Raw genomic sequence first — 10,814 nt, 5'->3', positions numbered from 1 at the left:
TTTGCAAGGAATTAACAAAGTAATCTTGTAAAATAATATTGTGCTGTTACCCTCTTTAATTTTTGGTTTAATACTAATTTTATTTATTATCTATTTTGTTCATTGCCATTTATACCAGTATTATATTGATAATTTGTAAATTTGCATATTTAATTTATTATTTCAAAATAAAACTATGAATTATAGTACAGTAAAATGTTATGTTTTGCTTCAAATATTTTATTTCATTAAAAAAAATATAAAGTTTTAGAGTGGATACATCAAAACTTTGATATTTAAAGTAATGCTGTTTTCCCCTAATTTGAATTGCAGCTTTAGAATAACAATTGTAGTTCTAACAACAGACTGAATTGGACAACAAATTACTAGCTGCTGGTGCATACTTACAAGTTATAGTTTCTGTAATACAAAGTAAAAATATGTCTGTCTGTCCGTCTGAAGCTTAAGATCTCGGTAACGATTGGGCTTTACTCTACAGGGACACCCTAACCCCCAAATTTTTATTACTTCTAAACAAAACTGATAAGGGGAATGGCGGACCCTCAACAACAATATGAAACTCCCCCCCCCCCGCAGTAGTCAATATTTTTTGTAAAAGCTTCAATCTAAAATATTTGTTTGTTAAAAAGCGAAACTTAAATTGGTCTTAAATTTCTTTTCTATGATTTAGTATGTCTGTCAGTCGGTAATGCTATAGGGAAATGTGATTTTTGTTGAAGATCCCCTTTTACAAAGAGCATCAAAGATACAATGCACTTTGTCCGCTGGTCTGTCTCTCATGATATAAAGGTTTTGCAATTTTCTACAAATATTGGTAATAGTCCCTTTCGTGGCAACGCCCCTTAAGGGGCGATTCGTCGTATTTAAAAATTGGCTTTAGGTTAGGTTAGGTTATATTTGGTTAGGTGATTGCCCCGCAGGGTTAGAGCCCTCTGCAGGGGCTAGAAATAGGAGAAAAGCTAGTGAGAAAATACGAAGAAACGCCCAAATATTTATCAAATCCTTCTTACTCTGTTTTTATTATTGGTACTGTTGGTTTGTCCCTCCAAAATTTTTGTTAATGCATTAATATTTTACATGTTGTCATCCTAATTTGATTCCATCCATGATTTTTTTTGTGCATCACTACTTATGGTTGTTGTCATTCTTGTTAGTAGCGAAGCTACTCTATAATTGTCCGTATGTCTGTAATTAATAAATTGGGGGAAACGTGATTTTCTCGGCTCCTATAAGATATTAAAATTAAATTTCTGGCGTTTTAAGAAAAGAAACAAAGGCGGCCAGACTGCCTTTTAGCAGGTTTTTGGCTATTTTTATATGTTTGACATATTTCCCCATATTTTTGGCATTTGTGTCCAATTTTAAAACTTTTTTAGCATTAACAGTTTCAAAATATTTTTTCCCCTTGTTGTGTGCATCTAGTATGTAATTTACTTTTACCGTCTTCATCATACAAAATAAAACAAGGTTTCGTGTTTATTTTCTCTACTTGTACGTATTCTTATCCATAATTTTTTGTGCTTTGCTACTTTTGGTTGTTGTCAATCTTGTTTCATATAATACACTTGAAGTATAATTTTCAATAAATCTTAAGAAATATTTTGCATATCTTAAGCAGTTTATGTAAACATGATATTTTGTTATTTTGATGTTGTTGTTTTCTCCCTCTCACTATACCATGATTTATTAGTAAACTTTGTACGAAAAAAAACAAGAACAACTTTTTTTCAAAAAGGTGCTCTGCTTTTCTAAGCAAATAAAGTAATTGGTAATATTTCTTTACTGTTTAAAAGTTTGAAGGTATTGGCGCCAAAATTAATCTACACCTCTTTCTTTTTCCAAACAGTTATAGGCTACCAAATATTGATTGTTAAATTTTAAAATTTCTATGAAAATTGATTTATTATTGGGTGTTCCATGAAGATATGTTATCTTAAGGGACGAGATAATAAATGATAAAATGATGTGAATTGTACACCCCCAATAAGGTATTAAAATCACTCCTATTTATGTATGTTAAATGAATAATGGAAAAGTTTGGACACTGCTTGTTTTTACCAATAAAAATCAAAGTATTTAGGCCAACAATTGAGATAATGTGTTTATAAAACTTTGGGGACCAGTACTTATATAGAAGCTTCGCCTGTGAAGTGTTTTCTTTGTGTCTTAGAGAGAGAGAGAGAGAGTAAGAGAGTAAAAAAAGAGAGAGAGTAAGGGAGAAATATGGAGAGAGAGAGAGAAGGATTAGGAAGGAGCATAAATATGAATAGCCTAACTGATCAAAGTTAAGAACCATAAATTATAAACCAAAAACTTTCAGGGATGCGGAGATAGGTCAAATGATAATTAATTAATTTCTTTTCATATTATGCCTATAAAGCCCATACAATTTTTAGATGGAGAAAGGTATGTAGATTAATTTAATTGCCATATTACTTCAATCCTGATAAAACTTTACACTTCTTATATAAAGAGAGGAAAATACATGTTAATACAGAAAAATCACGCATCAAAGGAAAAGGTCTTAAAGTTATCCTAAATTGTTAAAAATACATTAACAATTGATATTCTGTTTTAACAAACCTTTTTTATAAATATAAAGAAAATTTTAATTTTTTTTTATCATCTTAGATGAAGCCATGGCTGCCAACACAAAAAAATGTTAAAACCGTGTTTTTGTTCTCATTTGAACAATTCCAGAGTTGACATGAGTTTTATACCTTAAACTTTTCCTTTAGTAACTCCTCTTCAATGTGTTAAAGTTGATGGCGTTGCTAAAGTCAAAACGAAAAAAATTAATTTTTTATTATTTAATGACTAAATTAATTTTTTTTGACAGAGTATCAATTGTTTATGTATGTTTAAGGATTTAGGATGGTTTTAGGCATTAACAAATATTTCGTGAATTCTATAATATTTCAGTTAATTTTGTCACATAACATGCAACTTCTAACATATAGGAAATATCAAGCTTCAAATAAATCATTGAGGATGAAAATAATAATAAAAAGGGTGTTTTCATTATTTTCTGAAAAGAAACTTAAAGACCTTCTTAGCCCTCACATTTAGTATTATCCCTTCATTTAAACTGTCTAAAGAATAGTTATTTTTTGCATCGTATTATAGACAGTTTTCCCGGAAAAAATATGAGATTAATTTCAATTTTGCTAACCCTGAGTGGCCATATGACTAAGAAAACAAAACTGGTATTAGTTTTATGTTTTTTATTTTTAAATTCATGGAAAATTAGCTGTAATACAATTCTATACATGATTTTTCAGTATTGCTTAGAACTGTTTCCAATCCATTAATGTTAATCAGTATTGAAGCCATACTGGAATACACATAACTAACAATACATCCCAATAATTTAATTGCAATTCTTTTTTTTCATTATAAAATGTATAATCTTTAAGTAAATTAAGGGTTAAAATATAAAATCATACAAAATTAAAGGACATACAGACCAATAATAGTGTTGTGATGTAGAGAAGCTTCACAACTAAAAAGTGTGAAAGGTATAATGTAAAGAAAATGTTAATATTTGCCTACATCATATAAGTAAACATTTATTCAGTTGGGTAAATGAAGTAAGATTTTCTGGGTTTTTTTACTATAAAATTCACTTTGTCAGACGTAACGCTGCTTTATAAGATTGATTATTTTTTGTGAAGATTTCCTATACCAATAAGCATCCAATATATAATTTACTCTTTCTGTTGGTCTGTCATTCATGTAGAAAAATGTATAACTCACTTTGACCATTTGTACATCTACCAGCTATTAACATAACTTGTGGCGTCGCTCTTACCTTCTAGGGGTTTCACCCCAAGAGGTAATGGGGAGTCCCCCTTCTATATAGAATACTAGCGGCTTCGCCCCTAGCCTCTAGGGGCTTTGCCCCAAGAGATGATAAAAAAAGTTAAGGTGAAATTCGTTAAAAAAAATAAGAAGGACCAAGGAAATCTTCTACAAAAAAAGGACCAAGGATATCTCCTACAAAAAAAAAAAAAAAAATAGGGGGGGATTTTTTTGTTTTCCCTGAAGAGTAGAATCCGATTGGTTCAGTGGTTACCGAGATCTTAAGCTTCAGACGGACAGACATCAAGCTACTTTGTATAGATAGAGATATTAACAAAAATAACTCCTTTTATTAAACTCTCAGGCAAAATAAAACACAGGATGAAAGCTTATCCAAAACTGAACGTTTATTTTGAACAAAATGTGCCTTTTCTCACCCATATTCAATTGCTTAAAACCAACATTATACTTTAACATGGATGTCTTAAAAAGATTATATTATTAGCAGAGGCTTTTTTATAATGATTAAGAAAATAATAATTAACATTTTTTCCTATCATTGTAAAATATCTGAAAATATAGCACACCCAAAAAGAGGATTTATTTAAAGATTGAGGCCTTAAAGATTATTTTCCTAGTGTTATTATCCCCAACTGTTTAAGCTAATAGTATAAGTAAACATTTATAAAATGGTTTTACATTGTTGACCAACATCGTACTGAAGGATAAAACATTAGAGTAAAACACTAGAGGGAGAAAGGGTCAAATAACTTGTGCAACCTTTCTATTGGGTCATTGAAAAAGAAAGGGAGGTAGTTGTCTGTATATACATCTATACTAAAGATCTGTTAATAAAACTAAGAAAAGAGTAAAAAGGTAGATAAATGCATGCTTACATTGTGTTCTTATTGATGCAACTTACTTATAATAATTCGTTTTTATTTAAAAGCGCTGCTATAATATAACTCAGGGAGCTAAAGGGATAAGACATGGCCGATAAATTAATGTACATCTCTAATGATGATACACAAAATTAGTAGATTACAACAAGGGGTTGAGACGTTTGGAGACTCAACTTATTAAACCAACCAATTAGAATTAAATAAAAGTCTCTAAAGTTGTTAAGGTAATATATAAGAAAACGTTATTATATAACTGTTAAGGCTTGTGTAATAAACACCCCATTTGTCCCTGTAAAATAGCTGGTTAAAAAATGTTTTTCTGTAAACAAGTAACTTAGTAGACTTAACCAGATTTTATTTGAGATAAAACAACAAAAAAATTTTGAATTGATTCTTACAATTACAAAATTACAAATGTTTTAAAATAAGACTCTTAACTTTTTTAATTAACCAAAACTTTATTTTAGAGATTATGAAAAGATTTTTTGTTGGTGCGAATCTATTCTTCAATTGAAAAGTCATTCAAAAGAATACAAAAGAAATGAATAATCAACAAGGATGACAACGTCCAAAGAAGGGATTACTAAAAAATAGAATATCTTTGGTATTAAAAAAGGTTAAAAATAATTATTTATCTTTGTATTTTATAGTTTTAACTATAAAAAGTATTTCCGTTATTTATCCTGATTAAATTTTTTTTGAATTCTATTTTAAAGGCTAATAAAACCAAATGTCATTAGATTTTCTGAAGGTAATTAAATCCAACTTTATCTAGAAACAAACTGTTAATATTAAAATGTCAAATTTTCTAGGGTGGCTAATGCAGGGTGCGCCACATAAATCCGGACTTTTTTTAAACGGCCATAGCGCCAAAACTACTTGACCTATCAGGACATTTGACCCCACTATAAAAAGCTTAGGTAATGACCTTTTTGCCCATGAAAATCTTTGGACGATGGAGGACGTGTACGCCGAGCTGGACGCGCATATGTTCAACAAGGCAGATTCGAAGCGCGCAGAGTTTACCGTGGATTACTTGGGCCTACTAAATCTGACCTCAGCCCATCTGTAGGTGAGATATAATTATGAAACTTGCTGGAGATACTATCAGATACCTAGTGAAAACACTAGAAAAGACTAGAGCTCTCTATCCCAGCTGACTTAGCTGTAATACTCCGACAAAGTGAATCGTGGTAGATTTTAAGATGTCCAATACGTCAAAAATCTTGAAAATTTCTCGGTTCTTGACTTCAGGGGTCCATATGGAACCTTGAAACACGTTTTAGACTATGTGTTGCGCTGACAACCCTATCTTAATCTTCATGCCATTTTTAAAAATGTATAAAACGTTATTCTAGCTCAACTGTGGCTCAAATGAAAGCCGCCGTGTCAAAGGGTAGCTTGGAAGATAGGTTAATTTGGATCCTGCGGTTACTCACGTCCTTAAGGAGATGTGGCCTCCCAGCAGCCCCAATCTTAATCCACTGGACTTTTGGGCATGGAGCGCCATTAAAGCATGAACTAATAGACGCGCCCATAACAAAAAGACTTCTCTCATTGCTCCTATTTAGGAGAACTTTGCCTGCTTGGAGAGGGACTTGGTGACCAGGGTCGGCGTGCGGTTCAGGGGGCAGGTAGAGGCGGTGATTGAGGCTGGCGTCGATTTTATTGAATAATCTAATAGTCATATACCTAGTTTGCTTACCAGTTTTTAAAATTCAATAAAATCTTTAAAATTGACGATTTTATGTTTATTTGTTTAAAAATAAGAAAAAGTCCGGATTTATGTGGCACACCCTGTATGTATATTTACCCCTAAGTTCTTGCAGTTAAACTGAACTAAGATATCAAATATGTTTGGCCGATATATTTGATGGAAGGGAAAACTCTTTCAATATAGCCTCAAAACCGATTAATATCCTGTGTATTACAACCTGAAAAATCATGTATTGTATTGTATTACTGACAATTTTCCACGAGTAGTAAGATTAAAAATATAAAATTAACACCAGTTTTGTTAGCCTCTGATCAACAAAACTGATATAATTCTAATAAATCTTTTATTATAATATCTGCGGAATGCTGTTTACAATACAATGCGATAAATAATGAATCTTACCTCCAATGCAGATGAAGTACCCTAATGTGAAAGATCAATTTATGGTCCATTGTTCTATCCCTGTCTCTCTGGTATCTTTCTATTACAGTTGTGATTGTAGCAAGGTTAGTAAGCAGGGAGGAAGGGGACATGGGGATATTTTTAAACTAGTCCCAAAAGTTTATAATGTTTTCTTTTTCTTGGGCTTAACATATTTGGGGACTTTTTTTATAATTTTGATTGCTTGGTTCTTTAAGTTAAGTGTTAAAACGTTTCAACCACTAATTGTGATATACAGAAGTGATAATTTTGTGTATCATCACAGGGGATGTACAGTACATCAATTTATCGGCAATTGTCTTATCCCTTTAGATCCCTGGTAAGTGTGCGTGTTTGTTATTTTTAAGTTATATTTATCTTTAATACATTTCTTTAGATTCCTAAGATTATCTATTTTAAATCTCCTAATTATCTAATTGTTTTTAAAACTGCAAAGCATCTTCTATAAAGATTTGGTTTTCGCGTTCTATTTGTTACTTTGAATGTGATTAGATCTTTTGATACAGACATATTGTTACTTTTGTATAAGAATATTATTTAAATTTTTTTTGCGTATATTCTAAACTAAATAAATATTAGTTGTATATACAAAGTAACAAGGATGACAACATCCATAAAAGCGGAGCTCTGAAACAGTAGGACAAACAAACGTCATGTTTAAAATGGACGTACGGACATTCTGGTAAAGATTGTAGAGTTGTTACGCTTTCTAAATCGTACCTAACTACTACAGGAATCCCATGCAAAGTTTTAAATCGATAGGACAATTCTAACATGCCTAAATTAACTAAAAAAGCTATCCGTCCCGGACGGACGGACGTGCGGTCGGACTGACCTTAATTAATAATTATAGAAAAGCCTGGCTTTTAAAAATATTATTTTAGAAGGTAAAAATAATAAAATTTGGGGAGATTATATGTTATATAATTTATACTAGAACGAATATGTGCAGTATCAGAATATCTTTAAAAATAATAATTTAATTTCTTGTATTCATTCGAATCCGGTGGATAGGAACCGGTTCTCATCTATACAAAAAAAAATATGTCTAGCATCGTATTATATCCAGCTTTCTACGAATATAAAAATGTACAATCATAAGATTAAAACCATAATTGTACATTCTATATCCGAGGAAAGCCGTTTATAATACGATGCGAGAAATAACTATTAAGAAATCTTTTATGGCTGTGAATTAAAATTAAAGGAGATATTTTTTACTGTCAACCTGGATGTATTTTGTTGACAAAAGTTTTGGATGTTATTTTGTCGATTGAATAAAATTAGTCGTTTATTACTGACTTACAAATGACACGCTGTCTCAGGATCTATTTATTCTGATATTTACGTTGACTATTTGACCAACATAAAAAAACTAACACCATATTTTTTGTGTATGTTGAACACTTTAATATAGTCTAAGCTACATTAATTACCTAATTTCGCTTGACATAGTAATTGAGAACAATTACAACTAAACCTATCAATTTGAATTAGGGTAAGGTATTAAGCTTGACACACCAGCATGCTGCACCAGCTGATTGTTGTCGGGGAGGGAACAGTTTTGAATAGCAGCTTAACGCATTAAAAACAGAACCTACTGCTGCTATGTCAGGTGCACAACATCAATAGTTAGATTAGGGGGAATGCCTTGGCCCAAAAAGGTGCAACTCATCACATTATTGGGGCTTCTAAGACAAAGGTCGTGCAATCCAATACCCTGGGAGTTTGGACAGAAAAGGAGAGATTTGGATCCCTTAGTTATCATGGATTGTTGGACCTGACATTAGAGTGTCATGGACAGCATCCATGCCTATATGAGGCATGAGGTACAGTCAGTCAGACATACATGAGACACATATTTGTAGATTAACTGCTAAATATGGTTTCATTTTAGTAAGAGCTAGATTTGTTTTTTATTTAAAGTTAAGAAGGATTAGTTTTTTATCTCTAATCAAAAAACATCTACATACATGTATAGCATGGATTAAGAATTTAAAATTCATATTTGGAAATTATGTTATCAAATATTTTCTTTTTCCCTCAATTGTTTAACTTTTAACATAACCCTACAGACTCACGTAGAATCATGCTACTATGACTTGAAAGCAATTAAACTTGCAGTCACAAGAAAGACTAAAATCTTTTTAAATATGTACAATTGCTTGCCCTACAACACATGTCATTTGGATATATATCAATAAAAAATACAAATGAGAATTATTTTCATTTTCTCTATCCTTAGAATTATAGAGTTTCTCTCCGACTACTTGAAGTATCTAAAAAGATTATAAAACTAAAAAAAACAGTATAATTTAACCAGTTGATAAGAAGATTTAAAACATCTAAAACACTATTTTATAATCTAGCACTACTTAATCAAAAAGAGATGAAATTGTATGAATCAATTTTGATTGATATTTTTCTCTTTCTATATGCCTGTTGTATTATCTATACTGATAATTTTTCTTGGATGTTGGATGGTGTTTTCTTTTTAAATTCCTGGGCTGTATCAATATTTTATATAATATATCTCAAGACAAGGAGTGTGTTTGAAGTGACTCTTTTGGATAGGTTTAGTTAGCTTTGTTTTTAAACAAAAGTTTATTTTATTAAATTCAAAAAATGATCTAGTTTTTCTTTTCCCAATGTTGATTCTTTTGATAAATTGACAAACTATTATAAACTTTTAATATCTTTATTATTTTGTCTTGAAATTTGAGCCCATAAAAATCAATTTAAAAAAGTTAAAAAACATAGTTTTGAATTATACTAATTGTTTGCAGTTTCCTTATCTCAGTTTTATTTATCCTTTCCTTATGGATATTTTCATGGAACCTCAAGCTCCTTTTGATCACTTTTCCATTGTTTTAAATGTTTTGCTTTAAGTTTCATCAAAGCTAACCAATAAAATTTACCAGAGTTATCTTATTGAACTTTATTGGCAAGATATTATTTACTGGAGTAACCTATGTACAAACAATGTTTTCTCTGTTCACCGACTGCAACGATACTCCAAACTTCGGCCTGTACCTTGTCTTTCTGATATCACTTAGATGTGCTGGAGTAGTTGAGCTATCTGCCTTTACCTGCATGTCCTTGACTAAGATTTTAGTGGTGCTCAGACCAGATGTGTACATTGCATTAAACTCAGTATTAACTGTAAACTTTGCAACTATATTCATCATTTTAGTTACTTTCATTGATTGTTCCCTAAGACTAAAACTTTATTTAATTGATAATTGTGAATTTGATGGTTTGCTGTATGAGATATTTAGAAAAGATCTTTGTGGACCTTTTGATGCTCATAATCACACCAATACAATTACAAATATATCTATAATTGATAAAGAACCATCATGTCCTTCTTATCCTGTCATATCAGTTATGATCATAATCATTCTTGTTCTTGAGTCAGTTAAATTTATTGTGGCTTTTATCAAGATTATAATCATTATATCAAAAAAGTTAAAGATTATCAATTCAAATTGTACCAATGATAATGATATTAAAGAAGATGTGAATAAAATAGATGATCTTAAAACAGTCAAAGCTCAATCTGATCTAGAAGCCAATACTGATAAAAGAGAAGAAAATCCAGAGGAAATGAAACCAAATCCTGAACCAACAAAAATCCAAGTTATATCATGTGCTACATCTAATGATGAAATTGATGAAAAACCATCTGAAACTGTGACAGATATTGCAACTAATAAAGAAATTGTCCAAGATAGTATAAGGTATGTTTATTGTAGAAAACTTGAATGGGGGGTCAAAACTATACTAGGTCACCTGTAGAATAAGACTGCAGAGCCTAAATTTTAATCAAGCCCCTGATTTACTTTTTTGGGGGAATTTAAAAATTAATATTTACTGTTGCTTGGGACATTTTGTCCAGAGCAAAAGGTCTTTTTCTTTATTTGGGGTAATATTGTTGCTTACAGAACAATTTT

The sequence above is a fragment of the Acartia tonsa genome, chromosome 10 (assembly GCF_053477335.1).
Source record: "Acartia tonsa isolate MP-2025a chromosome 10, ASM5347733v1, whole genome shotgun sequence".
NCBI classification, from domain to species: domain Eukaryota; kingdom Metazoa; phylum Arthropoda; class Copepoda; order Calanoida; family Acartiidae; genus Acartia; species Acartia tonsa.
The sequence above is the reverse complement of the archived record's forward strand: the minus strand, read 5'-3'. Positions refer to the sequence as shown.